We start from the raw sequence: 26,486 nt of genomic DNA on the forward strand, positions 1-26,486 counted from the left end.
GTCAATGCGCAGTGAATAGCAATTATATCACTTCTAATGGTTTAAGAGTCAGATATGTTGAGAAAAATGTCTTGTGTGGAACACTCCAATGCCAGACAATTTTGAAAAAATTGGGTGCATCTGCATTTTGCAATTATGCAGGATCAAGCTGAGGATGCTTGGCCTGTCATTTCACCTAATGAAATATAACCAAGCTCACTAAGTACAGCTAGATAATGCTTCCACTTACGGTGATGCTGTGGTAATAACTGCTCTGGGGAAAACTTTGTCATTAAGGACAATGAAATAATTGGTTAAAGTACATTTGAGGATATCTGTAAATTTCAATTATTGATTTGTAATCAAGTACCAAGGGAGATATTGATGAATTTAAAATGTCACACACATTAGATCTGGAGAAGAGAGTGAGGAATGGTCAAGAGATTTTTAAACATTCATCTCATTAAAATCAAATAAAAGAATTATTACTAAAATTATAACATTAATTACCTCTTCGAGATATTTAGTAGAGTTTGCACAATATAAACATGGTTCTTATATTCTACAAGTATGAATATCTGCAGAAGACTAATATTTCATGATGTTGCTTCAAATTAAAAACTCATTTCATGAGACACAGTATAAAAGGGAGAAAATAGCATGCAAACATCTGCTTCTACTTAGTCACACAGTGGCTTCTCCAGGAAATGCCAACTTTGAGATTGTTTTGAACAATTCTCCCAGATTTATCATTGTGTTGTGTCAATATTTTCTTCTTTTTCTGATACTTTCCCTAATTATTCTACTTTAAGATTCTGGAATTGGGAAAGAATATTGAACCAAATATAATGTGACTAGTTCCTTATTTGATAACAGTCATATTAATAAACATCATAAAACCATCTTCTACAAAGTTAGTAGAATGTCATCACTTGGATTCTTGGAAATACTGAGTTTAATTATATGCTTACTTGATTTCTAGCTTTCCCTCAGAAGCCATACAGTTTACCCAAACTTCTGTTGTGATTCTGTGCATTATTCCTTAGCTGGCAGCATCCCAAAGGCTATATTTCTGCTATCCATGTCCTGTTAATACCCTCTTTTTGAGGCTGGACCTAGTGGCTTACTTATAAAATGAAAGGAAAGTTATAGTATGCCTCTCACTAAACTGCATTATGAAGTATTGCAGCTTCTAATCTTGGGCATTATTCACTCTGAGGAAGCCAGATGCTGTGTAGTAGGAACACTCAGAAAGAATATGGAGAACCTGTGGTTCAGATGATAAAAAATAAATCCTACTGAAAATTCTTAGAAACTGTCCTTTAGCCTAGGTGAACCCTGAGATAATTTCAGACAGCTGAAGTAAAACTTAATAATGATCCTGAGCTTGACCTGCCAGAGTAACAACGTTCAGGTTCTTGACCTGCAGAAACAGTGAGTGCTTGTTGTTTTAAACAGTTAAATTTGAGGGTAGAATAACAACTTTCCCCCATAATTGTTTCAGTAAAATGGGAATAATAATAACATATACAAAGGGTTGTGAGGATGACAAATCGATAATGTAAGTATATTGCTTATTTACGAATCACCTATCAAGTTACATTGTTGTTTGTAACTTTTAATTCAGTGAAAGGTACGTCTGCTATCAGAATGAAATGAACAATAAATAAACTTCATATTTTGGTTATATGAGGTAAAACTTTAAGACCAATATAAATTAAAACTTCATATACAACAGAGTCACTTGTGAAAAAGTTTTATATAGAGTATTGTTAAAAATGGCCAGTATTAGTTCTGTACCCAGAGGTATGTCTTTGAGAAAGCATATTATGAAATAATAGGCAATGACAAGATGTTGAGGAGGGAAGAAAACTGAATAATAAAGTTGGTTAACAACAGTTTCAATTAAACCAGAGAAAAGTTCAGTTAAAGAAGATCGATAGGTATTTTTAAGGAGATCATCTGAGTAAAGAAGAACGATAAGAAATGTATTATAATTAGCTGGCTAGGGGGTGTAAGAAGCCAAACACTGAAAAAAAGAAAAACGTATTGCCTAGATTCAGGAAGTATTGTCAGCGACATTTAATCTAAGCTTGAAGCAGACTCTAGCAAATCAGAACTACCTGCTTCTTTGGGAATTAAGAAAAAAAGGATCTAGCTTGGGAGATGAGGAAGAGGTCATGAAGATGATCATGATGGGCATGAGGTAAAAATAGGCTGGATAGTTAATGTGCAACTAGGGATCTAACTTTAGTTGACATCAGAAGAAAGATACATGTATGGGTATTTGAATAGCTGAATTGGGATGAAATTTAATTACTGATATAACATTCTTTTTGGTCTTTAAGCAAATCAGTATTATCTGTGATTCTATGAATGCAATAAAACATAGGATTTTACATTAGAAATTGCCATTTATTAAAAAAAACTCCACTGTTATCTGCTGTGTCCTTTACCTGGGGAAGTATCTATAAAAATTAGTTTTTGAATTATAGGTATAGAGACACTGTATTGGTTACATATCTAACAAATTTTAAAAATGGTCAAAAAGAGGCATTACAAAAATATGGCCAAAGCTAGAGGCAACATTTGAAATTAAATTAATGTGACTTATTAATGAAACTAATCTCAATAGTTCCCTAAGGTTTTGTAAATTGTTAAGTAGTATTAAATATTTTTGGTATTCAATATGATTAATGCTGAATGAGGAGAAACAATAAAATAGTGTCTTTATTAAACATGTTGTGATAGTTAATTTTGTCAATTTGAGTAAGAAATGCTAAGCTAATTAACTGGGTTAGCATACTTCTAGGTGTGGGTGAAAGGATTTACTGAAGACAGAAAACTCACCCTGGGTGTGAGTGGAACCAACAAATAGGTTTGTAGCCTCAATGGAATAAAAGGAAAATTAAGAAAGGTCCACTTCTGTTTCTCCGGAGGAGCTCTGGTCTTTACCTTCACCTTGAGCACTGTCTCCTAGCTTCTGGCACAGACTCTTCAGCCTCTTCACAGAGCTTTCAGCCTTCCAGCATGGACCCTTCAACCTCCAGATGCAAACTCACATGGGATACTACAGTGAGCTCCAGGTCTTTGACCTCTGACTGGATCCTTTGGATCTCCAGGGTGCAGACAGCCCTTTTGCACTTGGCAGCACCTGACTCTGAAAGGCCAGTTAGTGGGCTAAATTAATTATCACACTCCCTAGATCCATCCAGCTCTGAAAAGCCCCACCTATAAGCACAAGAGGCTTTGGGGAGACATCAAGATATCCCACACTTCACATTTTATGTTTTAAGTTTTGGGACGAGATAAAGATTTTTTAAACTATATGGTGAATGGGTACGATAATTTAATATGAATGAAGAGAGAAGTTCAGTGACTGGACGAGAAGAAAATTAAAGTGCACAGATAATGGTAATGGAGGAAGAAAAGATTAACTATGTTCTAGAGCATGGAGTATGACTTTGAGATTGTTTCAAAGAATCAATGTAAAATAATGGAGATAAAGCAGTATAAAGTATAATTGTGGTGGATCTATGAGAGTTTACTTCATTCCTAACCAAAAAAAAGAAAGATATATCTATGGTCAAAAGAAATTTGTCTGTTTCTCTTGAAGGCAAAATAAATTTTTAGGAAAAAGAAAATAAAACTGGTGCTGATCTGTGACTAAAATCAAAATGAATTTTGTAATTTAATCTGTGGTGTGCTTGACCTACAAGGTCACGCAGCAGATAACTAAACAGTTTTCACTTTCATTCAGGTCTACGTTGTGTTTTAGAACAAACCTAAACTTTCAGAGGTCTCCCAAAGTTTCATTGTACATATTCTTGCAGGTCATATGAATCAGTAAATAAGGTAAAACTGAATCTTAACCACACCGAGATTGGTTAAGATCTGAAGAGAGGCATAAGCAAAAATCTCTGTATTTTAACAGATTTTGTTTTGGAGCAGGTCAGCAAAACATTATTTTCTGGTCCAAGAGTGTATGGAAAAAATGCAATTTAAAACTAATGATCCCATGAGCTTGAATCAAGGTAAATGATTTTAAATCCCTTTCATTCATTGAAGGGGATGGTAGAGTTTAGAGAACAACTCCAGTGAGAGACCTGGTTAGCTTTGCATCAGGAGACTATGAATTCTGTAATAAGAGAACAAAGTCACTAGTATTTTCTCCAGATATCAGCCTAGACCTTGAAGATTTAGAGGGATTCCCTATGTAGCACATAATCAATTTATCACAACTTTAGATTACTATACAGCAACAATAGTGCCTTACAGTGTGAGGATGTCAAAGATAATGCTACTTGCATTGCAAAGCAATTAATAACATGGATATAAAATTTTACATATAGTAGCTATTTTCATTTGTATATGTTAGGGTTAAGAATAGGTGTAGCCACTGCTTTGTGGTTAAAAATACTTACGCAAATTACAAAGTTATCCTTAAATACAAGTACAATAAATGCCAAAAGATCACAAAGAACCCAATGCAGTGGAAAAGTTTCAGAGAGACAGACTGCATTCCTCTGCTGTTTTTGTGCTCAACACTATGAATGAAAATTTCACCTTGGTAATATCTGTGATTTAAATTACAACTTTACTTTTTTTCTTTCAGTTTCTCTGGAGCAATGCTATAAAAGGCTGGCTCATCATACTATCTATTATTGCATCCCAGCATGTGGGTATGAAAAAAAGAGAGAGTTACAACTCCCCTGACTGGTTGCCTACCTGATAATAAAATGAATGCATGAAAAGCAGCCTAGGAAGAATATTTTATTAGATCAATTAATATCATAGAGGAGTTTTGTTCTTGGGTTAATCATTGGCATGAACTCTTTGCTTGGAGTTTAGGTTTGGGGCTAGTCATAAAAGTAACTTGGAAAGGACACCTCTGTTCTTTATTATCTATCAAGGACTTTAACTCAGAATTATTCAATTTGGCACCTGGAGATTTCTCAAATAACAGATTTGCCAAAGGAATTGTAGAAAGGGTTACCCTTCAAGGATATTTCTCTTATCTTGGTTAGAGCTTTTTTTCCAAATGATGAAAACATGGGAACAGCTAGGTACCTTCTAGGTTTTATTATTTAGAGTTGCTTTTAATTTAAAAATAATATATAATAGAATTTAGTATAAATTTTATCACCTAGATCTCGACTGTTGTATGTAACCCTTTTCTTTTACAAAGTCTCTGTAGGAGTAATCAAAATAAGATGATATTGTATTAGGATAGGTAGACCATAAATCCAAAATGACTGGAAGACTTGTAAGAAGGAGGAAAATTAGGCACAATCACACAGGGAAGATGGACAGGAAATGATGGAAGTAGAGACTTGGGAATGTGGATCATATTGGGTTGTATTTTTACAGGGTTGTAATAGTCCTATGCATTACCTCTGGACATATGGGATCCCCTGTGCTCCATTTATATCCCTCCTGCTCCATGTGTTCTTTAATTTTCTCTGCTATAGTCAGAATCAATAACCCAATGGAAATTCTAAGCCTTTTCATCGTTCATGTCCTATGGAGCTTAAATGATTTGAGAAACAGTTACAGCTTTCAATCTTGAAGGGAGAAATAAATGTTGAATCATCTCATAAAAGGATCCATTCCAGATTCATATAATTTTAACCAGCAATGCTGAACAGCGTGGAACAGAAAGCAGAAATAATTTAGAAATAATAGTGAGAAGATAACACTCAATTTTACCTCTTCACCTCTCAGTCCTGAGTGGTTTAGCTATGTAAGAAATAGCACCGTGTGCTGGTGGGGAGATTAGAAAATGGACTACTTTCTACAGACAGGACTTGCTTGCCAAACCTATATTTTGCCACTGTAACTGTGTCTTCAGAGAGAGAGAACTCATTGTTCTGTAAGGCCCATTATTTTTGGAGGAAGAGACACATTTTAAAAAGTCTTATCAGTTCATTGCCCTCTTTCCTGTGCTACAGTAAAGTTCCTTAATCAGATATAAATTTGACAATCTACAATGCAGAACTTCTTAGTCACCTGACAGTAACATCTTTCTCTGTATCCAAGATCACAGAGGACTCATTTTCTGGGCTTATCCCAGAGGGTTCCTTGCATAAATATTACCAAAAAATTTTTAACCTATTTTCCAAGTAAATAGGCTTTCTACCCTAATAAATAGGCCATGAATTAATAAATACCATTACCGCACATTATCCCTGATCTGGGTCAAGATTGAGTCTCTGTTCTAAAGTCTATCAAGAAGATGATTTTTCAAATTATCAATTATTCAATTTAATCATTTTAATCCTTATTTACACTCTCAGTTTCTCACATCAGAGAAACTATTCGGTATTTACACATGTGTGTTCTATTTATTTCACCTAAGAGTATCGCCTCAATATGCATCCATTTATCTATAAATGTCTCTAGTTTCTCATTCTTTAAGGCTGAGTAGTACTCCATTGAAATAGGAAGAAAAGGTCCAAAGGGGTAGGGGAAGTGGGAAGGGAAAGGGAAAGGAAAGAGGGGAAAGGAAAAATTATGAGAAAAGGAACAAATGGAAATAAAATCTTTGTAAATAGGGAAGGGTGGAAGGGGTGAAAGGAGGACAGGGAATGGGGAAAAACTAAGAACCAAGATACTTCATGCACAGGTACAAGCATCCAATGATAAATGTAAATGTATTGTATACCTACAATGTACCAATAGAAGAATTTAAGCAAAATAAATAAATGTTAAATGAATAGATAAATGTCTAATCTGAATTAAACATTTTATAGTGTATACATGTATCAAAACATTATACTGTACCTCATTAATAAGTACAATTTTTATGTTTTTATTTAGCAATTAAAATAAAAATTTTAAACAAAAAATGATTTTTACAAACAATTTTGGATGCCACGTGGACTAGGATTCTAATGTTGTACAAGTCAAACTCAGCACTGTTTCCTACTTATTCAACTAATAACAAGTATCTCCCCATAAAACCACAAAAAAGGAAGATAGAACAATCTAGCAAGACATATTGGGGTTATCAACTATCTACTCATGAAATTTACCTGAGTTCAGAATATACTGAGTTCAGCACCACATAAACACTTTTGGTTGGAATAGCAATCCTAGTTTTGTGAGTGGGTTGATTAGATATTATTCAGTTCTTGATAGACACTTGAGGTTACATGGTCACTTTTTTAGTATATGTGCTGCCGAAACAAGCACTACATGGTCACTTTATATCCCATTGTCTGGTGTCATCTTTGCCAGACAAAAGTTATTTCTCAGACTCAAATTGAGAAGATGTAAATTGTTCCAAAACCCAAAAAGCTACTACTAGCGCTGGTTCTCAGAATAAAGATATTCACATGCTTCTGAGGTATGAAAATCAATTTACTTGCTGCTTATATATATATATATATATATATATTAATTGGTACATTTTAGGTATACAATACATTTACATTTATCATGGGGTGTTTGTACCTGAACATGATGTATCTTAGTTCTTATTTTTTCCCCCATTACCTATGCACACTTGCTGCTTTTTAAAAACATTTTTAATGAGCCTACTAGAAAAATTTACATTGCATACATGTCTAATTTTCACTTGTACAGCTCTGCTCCATAAGTCTTTACCCCATAAATAAATAAAGATATGGCTTCCAGTAAATTATAGTTTGTCCAGAAACAATATCATTTAAACGATTGGTAATTTTTCTTTCTTCAGTTAGTAGTTACCCTCATAAATTCAGATTTGTCTATAGAAATTAGGAGGACGATCATCACGCAGATGTAAAACCAGGGCAGGAAAATAAATAAATAAATACATACATACATACATACATACATACATAACAGGGCAGGATCTTTCCATAAAAGTGCTCTGCCTCCAGTTCCAAGTACTCTGTTTCTGGGAATTAGGCTGAAAGGTATAGTTCTGTTATGGTGCCTCGACTTAACTTTCTGTCAAACTGCTATTTAATTATATCTACCTTAGCAGCTTTGAATTTAGAACTCATTCTGAATCTGCCTTTGTCAACTCTAAACTACAGAGTACATTTCAATTTATTTTTAAATGCAATCATTTCAAAGGCCTTGACATGAAGTATTGGGGTATAATTAGAAGATGTAATTAGGAGGTAAATGAGTGGATTGTGTGAGAAAATTCCAACATGTCCTAACATATCAGCGAAGTATTGACAAATCATGCTTTGTTGTGGTTTCTATTTAGATGGCCCCTTAATGCCTCATGCAATCATAGGCAAGACCTTTGGAAAGTGATTGGGTGACAGGAGCATTATAGCTGACTTGCTGTTAGGAAGTGGGCCATGATTGGAATAGGTAGGTCACTGTTGGTGTGACTCAATGGGTATGTCTCCCTTCCTGCTCTGCTCTTAATTCTCTCTGCTTTCTGTCTGACATGAGGTAAATGGCTGTTCCTCCTCCATGACCCTATACCATGCCATTCTGCCTTGGAGCAAGCCTACTTCGGACTGAAACATGAATCAAAATAAAGCTTTCTTCTTTTCAGTTGCAGATATTGGATATTTTGTTCCAGTGATGGAAAAGGTGACTAAGATACTCTTATTAAAAAAAGTTTGAGTCTAGCATTCACTAACTAGGCAGAAGAATTATAGATACTCTTGAATTTGTGATGGACTGATATCTCATTGTAAATTGGAAATATTGTGAAGTAAATTTTATTTAATATACCTAATTTAACAAACATCAGAGCTTAACTACCCAAACGTAACCTGATCTAAACACTGACATTAGCCTACAGTTGGGCAAAATCATGTAACTAAAGTGATGAATATCTAATGTCATTATTAAATTCTATTGTAAGGGTGAAAAAATAGAATGACTGTATGTACTCTTTTTAACATGCAGTTAATGTATATTGAAGACTGGTTTCTCTTGCATGCTTATCAATTTACCACCATTATTAAAGGAAAAAACAATAAATGGAAACATTAAGTTGGATATTATCTATAGTAGCATCACATATCAAAATTTCAAAAGTTCTGATAAATGTATTAGTAGTAATAAATTAAATCTAATTTACATTTATCTTCCCCCTAAATGATAAAATTCTCTCAGAATCTAATTCCACATGTATCTCCTTCCCTCCCTCAACATTGAGCAAAATCCTGACATCCTTTGGTATGTGACCCTTCTTGCTATATATTTGACTAAGTAATTGTTCTACACACACTAGAATTGGATTCTAATTATAGGCCTGGATATAATGAAGAGTGATACAGAAGAAACATGCAGAAAATTAACTTCTTCTTGAGAGGTAAACTCCTCTGAACATGCACTAACAATGTCATTCTTGAAACAAGAGAGGAAAAATATTATCAGATCCAGGAGAGGGGACTGTGGAGTTCAGAAGAAAAGCCCCAGAGAGGTGTGATTCTGGTAATTCCAAGACACTTGTACACTATAATACAATGCTCTCAACATCTCTGATTTCTTGTATTTAATTCTGTACCATTCCATCTAAACCCCAAAGAGGAAAACGTAAAACATTCAAGTCTTGGTTACAACTCCTGGCATCACCAAACCAAGTCTATTATACAGAAAAATTCTGTGAAACCACCAAGGGACCAAAATTCCTAGGTCATTTAGATTGTTCAACATAGTAAAGCATGCATGAAAACATGCAAAGTTGCATAATTCAGCCCACAATGTTAACATAAAAAGGACTTCAAAGTAAAAAAGTAGCTTCAAAATCCTGAAAAATCTTTATAATAGTCTAACTTATAAAATCAGAAGTAAAGAAATAACTAAATAGAATGGAATTACAAATTAAAAAATAATGCAGCTTATTAAAAATAATTCCATTGTGTTAATCTTAGAATATTTTAAGAAATACAATATTATAATTTGTAATGTTAATAAAGGTTAAAGATAATGTTTTGCAGAGATGATGGAGGCTTCTTAAATTACATATAACACCTGCTCCTCATTTTTTAAAAACCGTAGAAAATTTGGAACAGAAACAAACATTCCATTTTTAATGTAAATTGCCTGAGAACCCTCACAAATGTGATTAATCCTATTCTCCTTAAGTATGAGCAAGACTAGTTACCATTGTTCTGAAGTCCCTCTCTAATAGACTACCACAGAAAAATGAGCAAAGAATATACATAAACATGTACAGGGGTCAAAGTATAATTAATTACACTTGGTATGATATTGCACAGTTAAAGAGTAATGTCTACCCATTAGCTGTCTCTCCCTCCCTAGCAAGGAGCTGCCACAAAGCACACACCTCCTCCTCAGCAGATCCATATGGATGGGTTTTCAATTCATGGTGACCCAATTCCCCACGGAGCAGAATTCTTTTATTGAATTTCCTTTCTCACCTGCGGGGCTCCTTTTGTGTCTCTTGCTCTTCTTTATGGATAGTGTCTTCTCTCGAGCAAACCATGTTTTCTTCTAGTTCCTCTTCCCTTGTCCAACAAAGCGGGAATCTCACTGATACACCTTTGCTCTTAAGACAGACATAGAGTATTAAAACTCTTCTTATTCAGGAGACGATCAGAGAACTTAATTTTTGTCTCAAGTTCAACGTGCATTTTACAATTTTAAACTTATTCTTAACAAAGGTGACTTTTAAAAGCAAATATGTATGTAAAATTCTCAACATTATTATTGGAAATATTAGAATACATGCAATAAAATAGCAAGATGAATTTTTAAAAATAGCACTTCACCTACCAAAAATCCAGAAATGATTCCTCCAAAATCAATTTTACAAAAGATTTATGGAGTTCCCAGAAATAAGCCCAACAAGATAGTTGAAATTTTCCATGAAAAAACAAATTAATATTTTGTTGAAGCACACAAAGGAATGTTTGAAAAATGGAAACATATAGAAATTCATTTTCCCAAGTTAATCTAGTCCTTAAATTCATTGCCAGAAGGATTTTTGAAACCTGACTGACATGTTGACTGTAAGATTCCTAAAATAAAAACATGTTTAAATACTTAAGAAAGTTACATATAAGAACAAAGACAAAAAATTTGACCCCACCAACACTATAAGATCACCATAATTTTAAAAAGTAGATCATTGATGAAGAAATCGATGAATACATTTAAAAATGACTACAACAGTGAGTACAGAAAGTAACTTACACATGCATGGAAAAAAGTAGTATGTTATGTACACACCACTCAAACTCACATGTGGAACAACTGAACTACACAATGCAGTGAGCACACAGACTAGTCCTTCCATAATATAAAGCAAACAAAGACCATTAAATAGAGGCACAAAATCCTATTGCCCAAAAGTGAAATTTGCAAACATTAAAGTATATGATTGGATAAGTGATTATAAAAACAGAGTTATCTTAAAGAAAAGATTTTTCTATTTATAACTGAACACTAATATCCATAATGCAATGTATAGAGGATTTATTCCATTAAAATGATATTTAATTAAAATATGCTTCTGTCACAGAAGAGAAAAGATTTGAAAGGAAAAATATATAATATATGAATATTAATTCAAACATGAAGTGAAATTAAACCTTATTGGTAATCATAGAAAAGCAAATCATGCCATCATTTTGACCAATCACTAGAATCTTGAAGATTGAATGTATTTAATATTATTTGTTTGATTGAAAGAATATGAACATTTGCATATATTTTGACTAGACTCAGATGGAAGAAATATTGGAAGACATTTTCATCCACCATAATTTAAAATCTACCGACCCTTTTTGAATAATTCTATTTACAAGAAAATAGCCCACTAAACCCCTGACCATTTGTGCAGCAAATGTTCATTGGACTATCATTCAGAGTATTATGGAAATACGTGTAATATCATAGAATTTTATACAACATGATATGTGCTTCATTAAATCAAGTCATATTCTATGTTGGAATATGATGCAGCAATTACAAAAGATCAAAACTATAACCATTAATAATTTTATGAAAGATCCCTGGAGGAGATGCATTTGAGGGAACAGAGAGGAGAGAATTTTGCATAATTACACCATAACCCAGATAACTGGTTAAGATTTTCCAAAAATAGCTGCTTTCTTAATTATTTCTCTCCTAATTTAACAAATTAAAAGGATATAGTTAATCAGAATGGTTTATAAATGCTGATATCCATCCAGGTCATGCAAAAATACTGATTATGCACTTAATAATAACCTTCATTGGAAAGACTGAATGTGACACAGTTTCAAATTGAGCCGGTACTAACATATGAACACAGGACACCTCTCAGGCCTACAGCTCTTAATATGCATTCCAAACTTCAGAAGACTGGATAAAAGAATCATTCATTCATCAGACACATAGTCTGAGAGATCAGAAACCCCATCAGGTGGAAGGATCACAAGTCTGAGTAATTGGCAACTGAATAATTTAACGAAGACCATGTCTCTAAATAAATATATAAATTAATGAAATCAATAAGCAATAAATTTTAAAGGGAAATGGTGGATGTAGCTGAGTATAAAGGTCCTGATTTCAGTTACCAGGCAGCATAGAAAAATAAGGGGGAGGAATAAAGGGGGAGGAAGTGGAAGGGAAGAAAGAAAAGAAAAAAGTGACCTCATCTTATTATCATTGACTTGGTTTCCTTGGTATCAAAGAGTCCCTGGCCATGATAGGCAGCCCAATAATTTTAAATTAAATATAAGCTAAAAGAGAGGTGAGATGACCATTTTAATAAAATAGCAAGCAATCATTTTGCATCTTCTACTTCACCAGTTTCTCCTGAGATTTGAAGTTTCTATTATTTTGCTGTATTAAGTTAATGTAATGTTATTAAGAAGGTCTTAATCATAGCTGTGTTTTTCAGGTTTCAGTTCAAAACAAAAAATTTATTATGTTTATTGGGATATCTTCTTAAATTTTAAATTACAAAGTTGTTTAGTGTCCTTTTCTTTCTCTGAACAAAAGTAGCATTAATTAAAAATTGAGATATATTCTCTTAGGTATTTGTTAATTTATGAATTGTGTTTACAAATTGTTATTAGGTTTTAGTAGGTTTCATTAAACAACTTCAATCTAAATTTTATTTTCTATTTTTATGTTTTGGCAAAAAATCAGTATTTTGTTCCACTCCCCCAACCCATAAGAGATATTATGAGAAAGGGAAAAAAGACACTACGTATCAATCCAAAACAGTGCTATTATGTTATTATTCTAGAAACAGAGAGGGCACACACCAAAATCTGTAATGTTTAGTGTGATGTTACCAAGTCTGTAGGTGAATTGGAGAAAACAAAATAAAATTAGAAACAATTCATTTCGAGTGTGCTGTCTCTACTGTACTGATAATACCTACTTAAAGAGGTCTTCTCATTTGAAATATCCGTCAATAAAACAAGTAGAGTGGTTGTGTCTTTCTCTTTTGGAAAAGTTGAGCCACAATTAAAGGAAGTTTATCAACCAGTTTTCATTTATCAACCCAGGAAAACAGGGCGAGAGATTTATGAGTCAAGCGTATGTGGAGCTGAAGATTGGAGTTCTATGTGGAAGTGAATGACTCTGGAAATGATGAAGGAACAGATTTCCTTCTTAGCTCTTGCCTGCCTCTGTCACTGCACCTGGTGACTGTGGGCAGTTCCTCCACCTCCTTTTCTCCAGTCCTCTGTCCTTTTGAATAATCTCCCACCATAGTTCATTTACTCTCATGACTTCAATATGATCTTTCCAAAATTTTTATAATGCCTACAATATTTAGCTCTCTTCAAGCTTATGTCCCCAATCTACTTTCAAGATATATCTCTAAATACATGTTTTTAAACTTCAAACTGGAAATTGGAATTTATTTATTAATTCAAAAGCCTTTTATCCAGTATGTATTGTCTGAGTTTACTGCAGATGTGAGACACCAAAGTATGTAGTTAAAAAACACATGTAATATAGTATTAATTGCATCAAAGGAGATAATATTTCAGTTTGTAAATACTATAATATACTCCAAAAAGAATTTCTCAATACATTTTCCTAGATTTTTTAGTGCTACTGACATCATCTTCCAAACCTATGCCAACCCTAGATTTATATGTTTCTCCTTGTTTTCATTGTAGTTTATATTTGTCACTGAATCCTTTCAATTCTTCATTTGTAATGGTTTAAATCTCTCTGTTTTATAATAATCACTTTATTGTAAGATGAAAATGTTTTATTATTTAATTTTGCATTATTAAATTCACATGTGGTTGCCATAAAATATTTTCAGCAGATGAGTAGAAAACATGATTTATCTCTCCACTCTCTATGTCAGTGTTAATTATTTGATTTTACTTTCTAGTCATATTAATGTTTAATTAAATATAATTATATATGTATGTGTATGAATCTACTGAAATAATGAATTTACTCTGCTTTTTTTTACTAACTTGTATATAGTAGAAATATGAACACACATATTTATCATATTCTCTTTAAAAGCTTTAGTTACATTTCATATGTCTACTATATTTAAATAAAATATGTTCAGGCTAACAGTGGTTGAAAGATGTTGATATATTCAATATTTCAAAGTAAGAAGTAATAAATACCTTGTATGTGCATATTTCTATATTTGATTTTGATTCTTCAGAATAGTTTTCTAGAAATGGAATAGCAGGTCAGAGGGATTATGTATTGAAAATGTTTTGATATATGCTACATGTGCAGTTCAAAAAGGTCATGCAGTTTTATCTTCCTACCATGATGCATAAATCCAACACTTGTCCAGTGTCCTTCCATCACTGCACTGACTTTTTAAAAATTTCATAGAGAAAAAGGATAAACTATTATGCTTTCGTTTGTAGTAAGCTGATTTTTATTACATGTAGTCATTGCCAAATATAAGCATTCTGTGAAGCCAAACATGTAATGCTGATCTAGAAACTATATGGCTTTACATGTTCAATGGGAATTTTTTTTTTTTTGTACCGGGGATCAAACTCAGGACCTTGCTTTTGCAAGGGAGGTGCAGTGGAACTGAGCTAAATCCCCGGCCCGTACATTCAAGATTAGGAAGCATGAAGCTCAGAATCTACACTAATTCTCTAAAGCAGTGATTCTCTGGCACTGTTACAGAGACTACATATGGAAACTGCCTGAAGTGTTTTCCAAACTATATATTCTATGCCAAATTCTTTATCTGCCATAGCTTGAGCATCCTACTAGGGGTCCACAGGCCCAGAGGCTGAGCCCTAAGTGGCAGTACTGGGAGATGCTGTAGAAGGAGAGGTAGTCTAGAGGGAGGTCCTTTGGTCACTCAGGTCCCTGCTCTGGAAGGAGATTTAAGCATTCCTCATGGGACTTTGAAATTTTCCCCTGAGGGTTGTTACAAAAGGAGCAAGCCAGGACCTTCCTTTTTTTTAACTTCCCCATAGTTGTTGCATTGCTTCTGCGGTCCACCATGGGAACTTCACCAAAGTCTCACTATGGTCTTTGGACTTGCAGCTTCAAAACTGTGAACCAAGAAAACCCCTCTTCTTCATGCTGTTAGCTTAGTTTGGTATTGTGGTGATGAAAGGCTGACTTGTACATCATGTGTCCAACATCTTCTCCAGCTCAAGACACCCAGTGTAAGTTAGAACATGACAGCTTAGTTTGAGGAACACTATTCTATCCGCATAGGAACATTTGTCATTTGCATTGCTTTTGTTCGTCCCAAATTCAGTAATACTTTTGGGTTATCTTTGGGCAATCACCAAACAAAGTGAATCTCAAATTTTTTGATTCTCTTTCTCTGTTTTTACTTCTCTTCCTTTCTTTCTCTTAAGGTTCATCTGCTTTTTAAATTCTTTTATTTGATCCACTCCATAGGAATTTCTCACTATATTTTTAGGAACCTAAAAATATTCACATGCTGCTTTGGACATCTTTTCACACTGATATAGTGAAGTGTTATTTTTCCTATGTTAGTATAGATTTTAAATTATGTTTGACTCCTTAAATGTTTTGCAAGTCCTGTCAAAAACAGATTGTCTATTGTTCATTATTTTCTGTGCCATCCATACCAAATATAACCAAGCTTACAATAAAGAGTAGAAGAATAATTCTCAAACCTTCTCTTTGGATCTATCACTGTCTGCTTCCAAAACAGCATACCACCCATTTCCCACCCAGTTCAACATTACTCTTCTTTATTGCCAGGATAACATCCTTTTCCCATTTTGCATTGGTATCAAGTCAGGTTTTCATGTTACAGAGATAAGGATGTAACCTAAGCATGAAAAATTAATATGTTTCATCTCCTTAGTCAGGAAAATAGCTAAGAATGTTACATATTACTTACTTGGTCCTAATGCTACTGTCTTCTCTAGGGCGCTTTGATAGAGGTATGGACAGAGGTTTCTATGACCTGAAGAAATCAAGATGATAAGATGTGTGTCCCCATGCATCTCCTGACTCACCACAGCCTTACTGCAAGATGGATGGGTGGAGAATGATGCTATCATGAGCCCCCGATTTAATACTTTATTCGAAGCAATAACATTTCTTCATTAACAAAGTCCATTTAGGTGGGTTTCATTCACTTCATCAGGCAAAATTCTGCCAGTACATCTTCTCTCTTTCATGTGTCTTAAGCCACATTTTCCCTGGGGGTTCATTTCCAAAGCATATAGTTATTCTTGAGCATCTCTCAGTATAAAATAAGCTATCAACACTCACTCTGGATTTCTTGGTTGTCTCCTTCCCACTTTCATTAAGCTTCTTTAAACCATATTTGAAGCTCACTCTACATCCTCTGTTCCCCATTCACATAGTGCTGATTTGGCTTCTGTCTCTTCCACTGCTTTGAAAGTGCTTTGCTAAAATTATTAATGGTTTCACATGCAGAAATCCATTAATTATTTTTCTGGCTTTACAATATTTATTGTTTTTTGTACATTTAACATTTTATATTCTCTCATTTACATGCTCTATTTTCCTCTGACTTTTTCTGATAGTACTTTCTTCTAGTTTTTTTTTTTTTTAATTTCCTTTCCTTTTCTCTTTTCTCATCCTCTTCCCTTCCCCTCCCTCCCTCCCTTCCTGTGCTTGTGATTGAATCCAGGGTCCTACACTGAGCTACATCCCCAGCTCTCATTATTTTTCATTTTCAGACAGGGTCTCACTAAATTGTACAAGTGGCCTCAATCCTGTTATCCTCCTGCCTTTGCTTCCTAAGTAACTGAGTCTTCTGATTTTAATCCATGATTTTCAGTCTTTTTTCACAGTTTCATAGATTTCTGGGCACATCATTTTGACATTTTCAAAACATCGTCCTCAAACATTTAATCTTCCCCCTTTATTTATAAATTGCCCTATTTAAACCCACCACTTTAATACTTATCTAGTTACTAAGCATTTGCAAAGGAAGAATTCTAATTTCTGGTATTAATAGGCTAGATAATTCAGGCCAGCTATTACTGTGAAAACCACTAAAAATCCAAATAAAAATAAAAATTGCTTTCCTAAAGTCATAAAGGCTCTGATGATATAAAAAAAATCTAGATTAAATCTGAAACAAAAAACAAAGCAGGAACTTGTAGGGGTAAACACTGTATGGCAGAGAGCTTACTGTGTTCAAAACTAAACTTGTGTGCAATAACTGTAACCAGAACGGGATGGGTAAACCAAGGTGAGCACTCTGGCTTCTGGCGGGATAGTCTCGCTGTAGCTCATAAACTGAGCACTGTGTGTACTGGGGGCTGTAGTTCAAGTTCTCTGGGTAGTGGATGATGCAGCCTCACGTGGGATTTGAGATCTTGACTTCACAGGGGCCTTCTCTGGAAGGCCTTCCACTTACCCTAGGGTCCTCACATTGTTCCCTTCAAATACTCAGAGCTGCAGGAAGTCAAAGATCAGCAAGAACACAGCCAATTCTGGCTTTTTGAGTAAGAATGCACAAAATCTGCAAAGGGAACAGACCCACTAAGTCTTCAAAGGTCACAACTGTCAGGGATAGACTTTAAAAGAGTTATGCTAGATGTGTTTAAAGACATAGAAACAAGTTTGAAGACATGTGCAGGAAACTGAAAAATTACAAGTCATATTTGAAAACAAAAACAAAAGATCTATGAGTTAGAAAGGGGAGAAGGGGGCTGGGGATTTAGCTAAGTGGTTCCAGAGCCTGCTTCACAAGTGCAAGGTCCTGAGTTCCATCCCTGATAAAAAAAAAAACCCCAAAAAACGGGGAGGGGGAGAAGGAGGGGAGGGAAAGGGGATCCAAAAGGAATGAAGATGTGTTATGTACATGTATCAACTTTCCACAAAGAATGTAAACATTGAATGCTACAAACTTGCTAATGAAAATTTTTGAAAAAGATCTTAGAAGACTAAAAGAAATAAAAACCCCAAATTAAATGCTCCATGGGTAGGTTTACAAGCCGACTGAACAGCTGAAGAGAGAATTAAAACTTTAAGCAGGAGAAATTATAGCACCACATGCTTGCAGATTTGTACCTCTACACCAGAGTCGTATGTTCAGTTGCTTTTCTAAGGGCACCCACTTGCATGTCTCCAAAATATCTTAAAGAAACTTAACGAATCCTGAGCTCATACCCTTTAAACTCATATCCCTTACTCTGCATCTCTTCATCTTACCCCTCTCTCAGTACCACGGACTGGGATGGGGCAGGATCCTGGTTATTTTCATCTCACATCTGCCGTTCACCAGGGACTACACAAAGTAAACCATTGTGGTGCCCTGGGCCCTTCACCTGCGGTTTACCCTGGGAATGGCTCAATAATTGAAACCCTTGACATTTGTCAGCCCAGAACTACAGCGACCCCTTCTCTTGGCAGTCTTCCGAAAGGCAAATCTAATCATTCCAACTCTGCTTCACATTCTGTAGTGACTCCAGCAATTTTGATGAAAACTGTTGACCTTTTAACTGGTCTAACCGCGCCTACCTCTTTTACTTCATCCATTGCTATTTCACATACTTGTGTCTGCTTCAATCATATTGAATGATTTACATTCTCCAGATTCACCAGTTAAAAACTTCTGTATGATTTGTTTCTTTATCCTGAGGTACCCTTCTTCAGTCAGCTTCTGCTTTTTTAATAGCCACCTGTCTACATTTAGATGCCCCATGACCATTCTGCCACGTCTCCTATAGCTACTTATCATATCCTATAGCCATCATTTGCGTCTTTTTCATGGGGTTGTGAGCTCAGTGAATGAAGAAGTGTCTCTGGAGCTGTATCACCAGGCCTCTGCTCAGTGCCTGGCACATAGAAAGCACTCAATAAAAGTTAAAGAGTATATATGTTAATTTATTAAAATATGCAAATATCTAATTTAGGTATTCTTTAGACATTAGTATTGTACCTGTATGTGGTTTATGTAAACATTTTATTCCACATATTTCAGAGTATACAAATATACTGAAAACCACTAGTGATACATGGTAGAAAACAAAATGTAGAGAAGGAACATTCAAAAAAGATTGAGCATCAAAGTGTAAGAATAATTTTTTATAATCTTGTTGTCTCTCCAATAAGTATTTTAGGACCCAGAAATTGAAGATCCTTTCTAGGATTCCACAAGAGAATCAGCTTTTCACATATATATAGTTTGGGGTGGGGTGTTAAATACTGAAGTATGCAAAATTAGAGCTTTCTAGATGGTATGGGTTGATTTGTGTCACCGCATAGCTCATGTAGTGAGGCCTTAACTCCCAGTACATCAGAATTTGGCTACATTTGGAAACAGGTCTTTAGAAAAGTGATTATGGTTGAACAGGATCATTAAAATAGGTTCCTAATTCAATATAACTGATATTTTTATAAGAGGAGATTAGGACATAGGCGTGCACACACACACACACACACACACACACACACGGAAGACCATCTAAAGACATAACAAAAAGACAGTCATCAATATCCAAAGAGAGAGGCCTCAGAGGAAATTGAACCGCCTGGCACCTTGATCTTGGACTTCTACCCTCCAGAAAAGAGAGGAAATCAATTTCAGTCGGGTAAGCCACCCAGGACATGTTACTTTGCTGTGCAAGCCAATATACTGGCCCAGGAAGTGACTGTATTATTCAAAGGAGTGTTGAGGATGTAAGTTAATGGCTTTAAAGTCAAGCTATTGAGCTATTTTGACTGAGATCACTGGTTAGGCTACATACAAAACAAAGAGAGACCTTGAAGAATCAAATAGACAAAGGATTTGTCTCTCCCTTTACTAGAGTGACATAAAACGTTTAATTTAAAAAAGCTATATATGAATCCAATAGTATTTTTAATTCTCCCCTTTATTCTACAAGGAAATAAAGATTCACTTAAATCTTAATTGTTAATATCAGTTTGAAACTTTTTTGAGACATTGCTTATTAACATTTCTGTTTTTTCTTTAAGTAGGAATATAATTAGGTTTTTTGATTAAAAAAATATAACTAACTTAACTTTTAAAAACAGAATTATTTGTAACATTACAAAGCCCAGAAAGAGAAATCTTCAGAAACTAGTCAAAATATTTGTTTCCCTGTCTGGTGCTGCTTTTGCTATAAACTTTTTATACTAGAGTTCTCCTCATAAATTCAGCTGGTACATGATTTTCTCTGGCTACTTTTATTTATTTAAATCTTTACCAAAAACATTTTCAAACACATATTAATACAGATAAGTGCATGACAATGTTTCATTTATTATTATATAACTTCCACAATTACCAGCTGTGTCAGTACTATCTCATATTCCCCTTCTTATTTAAGTGCATGGATGTGTGATGTATTTTCCTGAATTTAAGAGCTAATCTCAAATACGATGTATGACTAGTAATATTTTTCTTGACGTAGGTGCTATGTTACTATGAACACTCAGCAGTTGGGTGGTTCCTTAATATAATCTTATACTTAGTTCATATTTAGACTGTATCAGAAGTGTTTTTGAGTTTGCTCATGGCTACCTCAGAGTTGTTTGTTCATATTCTCTCTTCTCATTTGTTCCTCTAAATTCACCTAGTTATATGACTGATATTTAGGCAGAAGTTCTTTCTGGGTGACCCATTGTAATTTTTGAACATTTCTTCTTTCATATGATGATGAGTGGCTTTCTCATCAACTTACTCATTACTTTCAAATGCCTATCTATTATTTTCCAATGGTGGCTCTATTTTTCTTCTATCTTTATTGGAAGGAATTCTATGAAAAGGAAAATGACTACTTCAACATCATAGTACTCTGTGTTAGAACATTAAAGAAAGGAAGAACACATACTTACGAGCAAAGACTGTGCCCTAAGACATGTCTGGTATCTAGTGATGTACATTTTAAGTATAATTATGATCTTTGGAATTTTTGAATGGTTATACTTTATCATAATTATTATTACTTATTCCTGCTGTCTCAATTGTCCAATGGGAGCTCTGTCAAATTATCGTTGTGTTTTGTTGTAACCTTATTAGACATTTTTTGCTTTCTTGATTTATAACCTAAAAGGTGTCCTTTATGAGTTCTAGGTCTTTTCCACTGGTGTCTCTGATGCCAGCTGTTGGATGTCCCTGCTCTGAGAAGCCCTTCAGGAAGAGGATTGCAGATCTTGGGAGCTGTCAGCCTCCATCACTGTGTGGGCCAAATCCTTAGAATAAACCTCCTTTTCTTGATTCTGTTTCCCTGAGGAACCCTGACTCATAGACATTTGTGTGGAGCTTAAAAGCTAAAAAGTAAAACAGGAGAGAAGCAAACTTGTTCATCTTGTTCCAGATTTTAGCTCTTTCCTATTGCACCTTTTATAAAACTTCTATTAATATACAAATGCTTCAGATTATACATTAAAAACAGCAAAAGACATGTATGAATAGTTCCAGAGGAATGAATATACTCATAAAAATGTTTATTTGAGTTGGCATATATGTTACTTCATTAGTAACCCAAAGGAGAATTAGACAAGATGTTACTTTCTCTATTTTTTTTTTTTTTTTGGCCGGGGATCGAACTCGGAACCTTGCGCTTGCGAGGCAGGCGACGGAACCACTGAGCTAAATCCCCGGGTCTACTTTCTCTTTATTAACACTATGTAGGGAGCACCATATGGTTCTCAAAATTCTGTCAACAATTATTTGTTAGAATTTGAGTTAGTTTTGAAAAATAAAAATATATTATTAACTATTTTCTTGCTTATTGGCATTTCATTTCTGGGAATCAACCTTGGTGGAAGACTTAAACCACGTTTTCCCCCTCAAATTTATTAATTACTGGTTAATTATAAACCATTATTTTTAGACTCTGATTGCCTTCTGGAAGCTAAGCTTACTTGCTATTCAAAAATTTGAGATCCTAAAGGAAAAAATAAAGTGAAGAACCCAGTGAAAAACACAAAGAATAAAAGCACTTGTTTTAATATTCCTAACATTATACCAAAGAAATTAATTGTAGGTAAAAATTAATTATATATATAGTAATTCAGGATGTAAGTCCAGTATTTTCCATTTATTGTCCTTAATTCATCTTTCTTTCTTTCTTTCTTTCTTTCTTTCTTTCTTTCTTTCTTTCTTTCTTTCTTTCTTTCTTTCTTTCTCTCCTTTTCTATCTTTTTTCCTATATGCCTATCTATCTATTGATTGATTTTTTGAGACAGCATCTTGCTATGTTGCCCAGGCTGATCTCTAACTCCTGAGTTCAATTTACTTCCTGCCTCAGTCACCAGAATAACTGAGGTCACTATACTCAGCACTGGTTTCAGCTTATAAATGAATGTAATTGATATATGAAGGCACATTTTAATACTTGGTTATTCTGACTGAATATAAGGAGAAATCTTATTATTTTGTCCATACATCTCCTTCTTAGATGTCTATGACCCCTGTAGGCCGCATGATCTAGCAGCTTAATATGTTCTATACATCTCAATTTTTTACCTGGAATCCAGGTTCCAAGTCTTACCTCCTCCAAAATACAATTTCTTAGGAAATCACTTAATCAAATTTTTCTTGCTATTCACAAACAACCCTGAGAAGTAGGAAAGCTCTTAGCCTCTTGCCAAGAACACTGTTTTCTGTTCATGGATGAAGAATGGGCCTGTCATGGCCTTATATGTGGAGTATTCACATGAGGAAGAAATCTGTGCCTCATAACTGAACTTGGTGCCAGAACAACCCTTGTGTGTTCAGTGGTGATGTGAGGACGGCAGATTCCTGCATAGGCCATTCCAAATACAGAATTTCTCTACTGATTCTAATTTATTGCTCTCATCAGCCAGAACAAGAAGATAGATATTACTGGAGATGAAAGAGACCAATTTTTCCTTCCTTAAAGGCTGCTTCAGGGAGAGTGTCCTATATTTATGGAATCTTCACTCAAAGATTCTTTGATCTCATTGCAATACTTTAAGAGCATTTTATCACATAGGTGCTGAGGAAGTGGGCTAAAAAGAAATAGGAATATACTGTGGCTTTTTCATGTTTGTATGGGATGGACCAATGTCAATTTTTCTCATGATTGCCAGAACAAGATTCTTGGTTATGTCTACTGCCAAGAAATTCAATTCTCACTTTAGTCCTAATAACCCATGCTCAATATAGTTTACAAGAAATCTTCCAGCATTCCATTCCATGGGAAATTTCCAGCAAAGGAAAAATAAATAAGTAAACAAACTTAGAGATTTACTTAAACATTAATTCAATATGGCACAGCAATATCTACTTTTAAGAAAGAATGCCTTAGACAATTAGCTGCTATGCCAATGCAAGCTATGAATATTGGTCATGATATTTGAAAATCAATAAATAACTGATATGCTGAAGAAATACAATGATAAATGCCCAAAACTATGTAAAATGTTCATAAGTTAAAGATGAAAACAAAGGTAAAAATTACAAATGTGATTGAGCAAGAGATAATTAACTTTGAGAAAAAGTTTGTTACTGAAAATATAGAATTAGAATTTGACTTATCTTGAGTAGTACAACATAGTTGGAGCAGGGCTGGTAAGAAATTACATTAGTTTAAAATAAAGAAACTATGTCCAACAAAAGGAGAAGCCCTTGAAGGAGAAGTATTTTGTTTCAGGACATTTATGCAGAGGTTTTATGACTTGTAGAAGGGGCCTTTGTGCTAGATTTTCAACGCACCTTGAAAGTTCACTTTCACTAAAAAGCTTACTTCATGTTTGACATGGTCCTATGTCATCATTTCAAGTTACTTTGAGGGCTGGAGTATAATCTTCTGTATGTTCTTGAGTGACTTGTTATATTTAACTTAAGATATTTCATCCTGACAGTGATGTGCAGAACACAATCTTTCCTCATAAATTGGTTGATTGTATTTATTTAGCCTAAGTTTCCCATTCCCTGCCTTCATTTCCTCTCAATCCTCTGCCTCCCTGCTCCATCTGTCATTTCTTTTTTCCAAGGGAAAACACATTTTCATTTTATAGACATAAAGACAAGGAATATAACTGGACTATTGAGAGTGAAAGAGACAGATATTTTTTAATAGCTGTTTCTATACCAAAGAAAGAACTTGGTTATTCTCTTTCTCCCTATAGATGTTCCTTTCACTTAACTGACTTGTTATTGTATATATATTTCATCTGAAGAAAAATTAAAAAGGCCAGGAGACAGAGCAGAAATGATGCTGCTGCCAATTCATCTTCACCTGCACTTTTTTCACTGATGCTATCAGATGCTATGGGGAGAAAGAGACAAAGCTCTGGTGTGACAAATAGGCCCCATGATTATTTTCAACAAGTCACAAGAAAGTAGGACAAAATATCTTAATGTTTTCCTCTTTCCCTTCATCTTTCATTCAACAGAGATTTGCTGTCATTTATAAAGGTCATTGGGTCTATGAAGAGGCAGGCAGAGAAAAAGTTAGGGCCATTCCTCAAACAGACTTTTAAGTAGTGACTACACTAAAATACTGCAAAATAAGAGCTTGAAAATAGAATGTTTCTGAGTCTTTTAGGGGGATAGAGTTTATTAGGCCACCCATGGTCTTCTATCTACTTGGGGTTATTGTGAGCACCAGATAATATAGCATTTTCATGTGGAAATGATAGGAATGTTAAAAGCACAATTTCTTTCTTGTTTCTCTATTGAAATAGTAGATTGGTTTTGGACGTGAAGTCCTAAAAAAAAGAAAAAAACTTCACATGGAATACTCTTTGGCACTTAATATATGTACTGATTTATTTAGCAACTGTTGTCCTCCTCTTGGGAGGCATTTTGAAGTAATAGACTCCTCAAACTGTAAATGTGACTAAAGCTACCATGAATAAATGATAGACTGAAATGAATATCTACAGCCACTTAGCCACAGCCACTTTAGGCTTGGAAATAGGCATCGTACCTGAAGGATTTATACTAATTGAAGGACTTTAAGAGCATGTATTGAATGTAGTGCCTTCAAATTACTCTCAAGAAAAAGCCAGAACTGTAGGAAACATTACTATAAATTTTTACCAGATATGATGCAGAGGTGACAAGGGGTGACAGCTAATGGCTGTTTATTGAATGCCTGCTCTGTGGAAGGCAGTGGGGGTGGGGACACAGTCAGAAAGCCATTCAAGGAGCTCCTGGGTGTCAATATTGTATTAGCCATCACCTTTCTTGATGTGGCAGCACTAGGAACAATTTTGCACTCCTCCTTTGTGAAAAATTCTCGTTTGGCTTCCAATGCAACTCTCCATTCTCTTTATGTTCCACTTGCTTCTCTCACTCTCTCCTTCACTGACTCTTTGTCCGATTTTGCTGCTCTATGAAAATCAGCTGGGGATTTTGTTCTTAATGGACTGTCATCCCCACATCATCTTGTAGAGTTTCATTGCTTTGATTTCCATCTATTTACTGATGACTCCTGAACTGTCTTCTCCTACATTCTCCTACCAAGACCTCATCCTTGAATTCCACTTATTCAGTGATCTGATTCTTCTGCATTCTTAGATGTGTGTTGGAATATATAAGTAAACAGTTTTGAAAGAGAATTCATGATTTTCCCCTATATATTAGCTCTTTTATCAGTCTTCCCTCCTCTTAATCGCAATTTTATTTGACCAGTTTCTCAAGCAAACACTTAAAGTTCCTCTTTGAAATTTCTCTTCCTTTACTCTCTGTGACAATTCAGACTATCAGAAAAATCATGTATGCTCTGTCTTCAATATTATGCTAAAAATTCTAGTATTTATCTTCCTGTCAGCACTGCCATTAACTGAAGTCTTTAGTCCTCTCTGGTTATGTGCAGGGCTTGGTTTTTCATATGCTTCAGATTTCACCTCAGACATGTTCCCTCTGTTTTGCTACCTGCTGTACTGTTTGTTGCTCCTGCTGTTATACAGAGAGCCTAGTTAAGATCATGTGGTATGCTATGCTTTTATTTTGTTTTTATTAATACAAGTTTTGTGTGGGTAGGATCTTGTCCCTTTTATTCATTGCTCTATTTTCAGTGCATAAAGTAGGTCTTAAATACTCAGTGAAGATTATGATTAAGTTAATTATCTAATGAGGGATTTATGACTATCTACTTGCTTCAGTAGTCTGAGCCATGGATACTGGTGTCGAAGGAGGTAAGATTTTTGATGATGTACTCTCTTACCACGTATTGTACATGTAC

The sequence above is a fragment of the Heterocephalus glaber genome, unplaced genomic scaffold (assembly GCF_053883595.1).
Source record: "Heterocephalus glaber isolate CG9 unplaced genomic scaffold, H.glaber_assembly_v1.0 deba00000818, whole genome shotgun sequence".
Classification (NCBI taxonomy): domain Eukaryota; kingdom Metazoa; phylum Chordata; class Mammalia; order Rodentia; family Bathyergidae; genus Heterocephalus; species Heterocephalus glaber.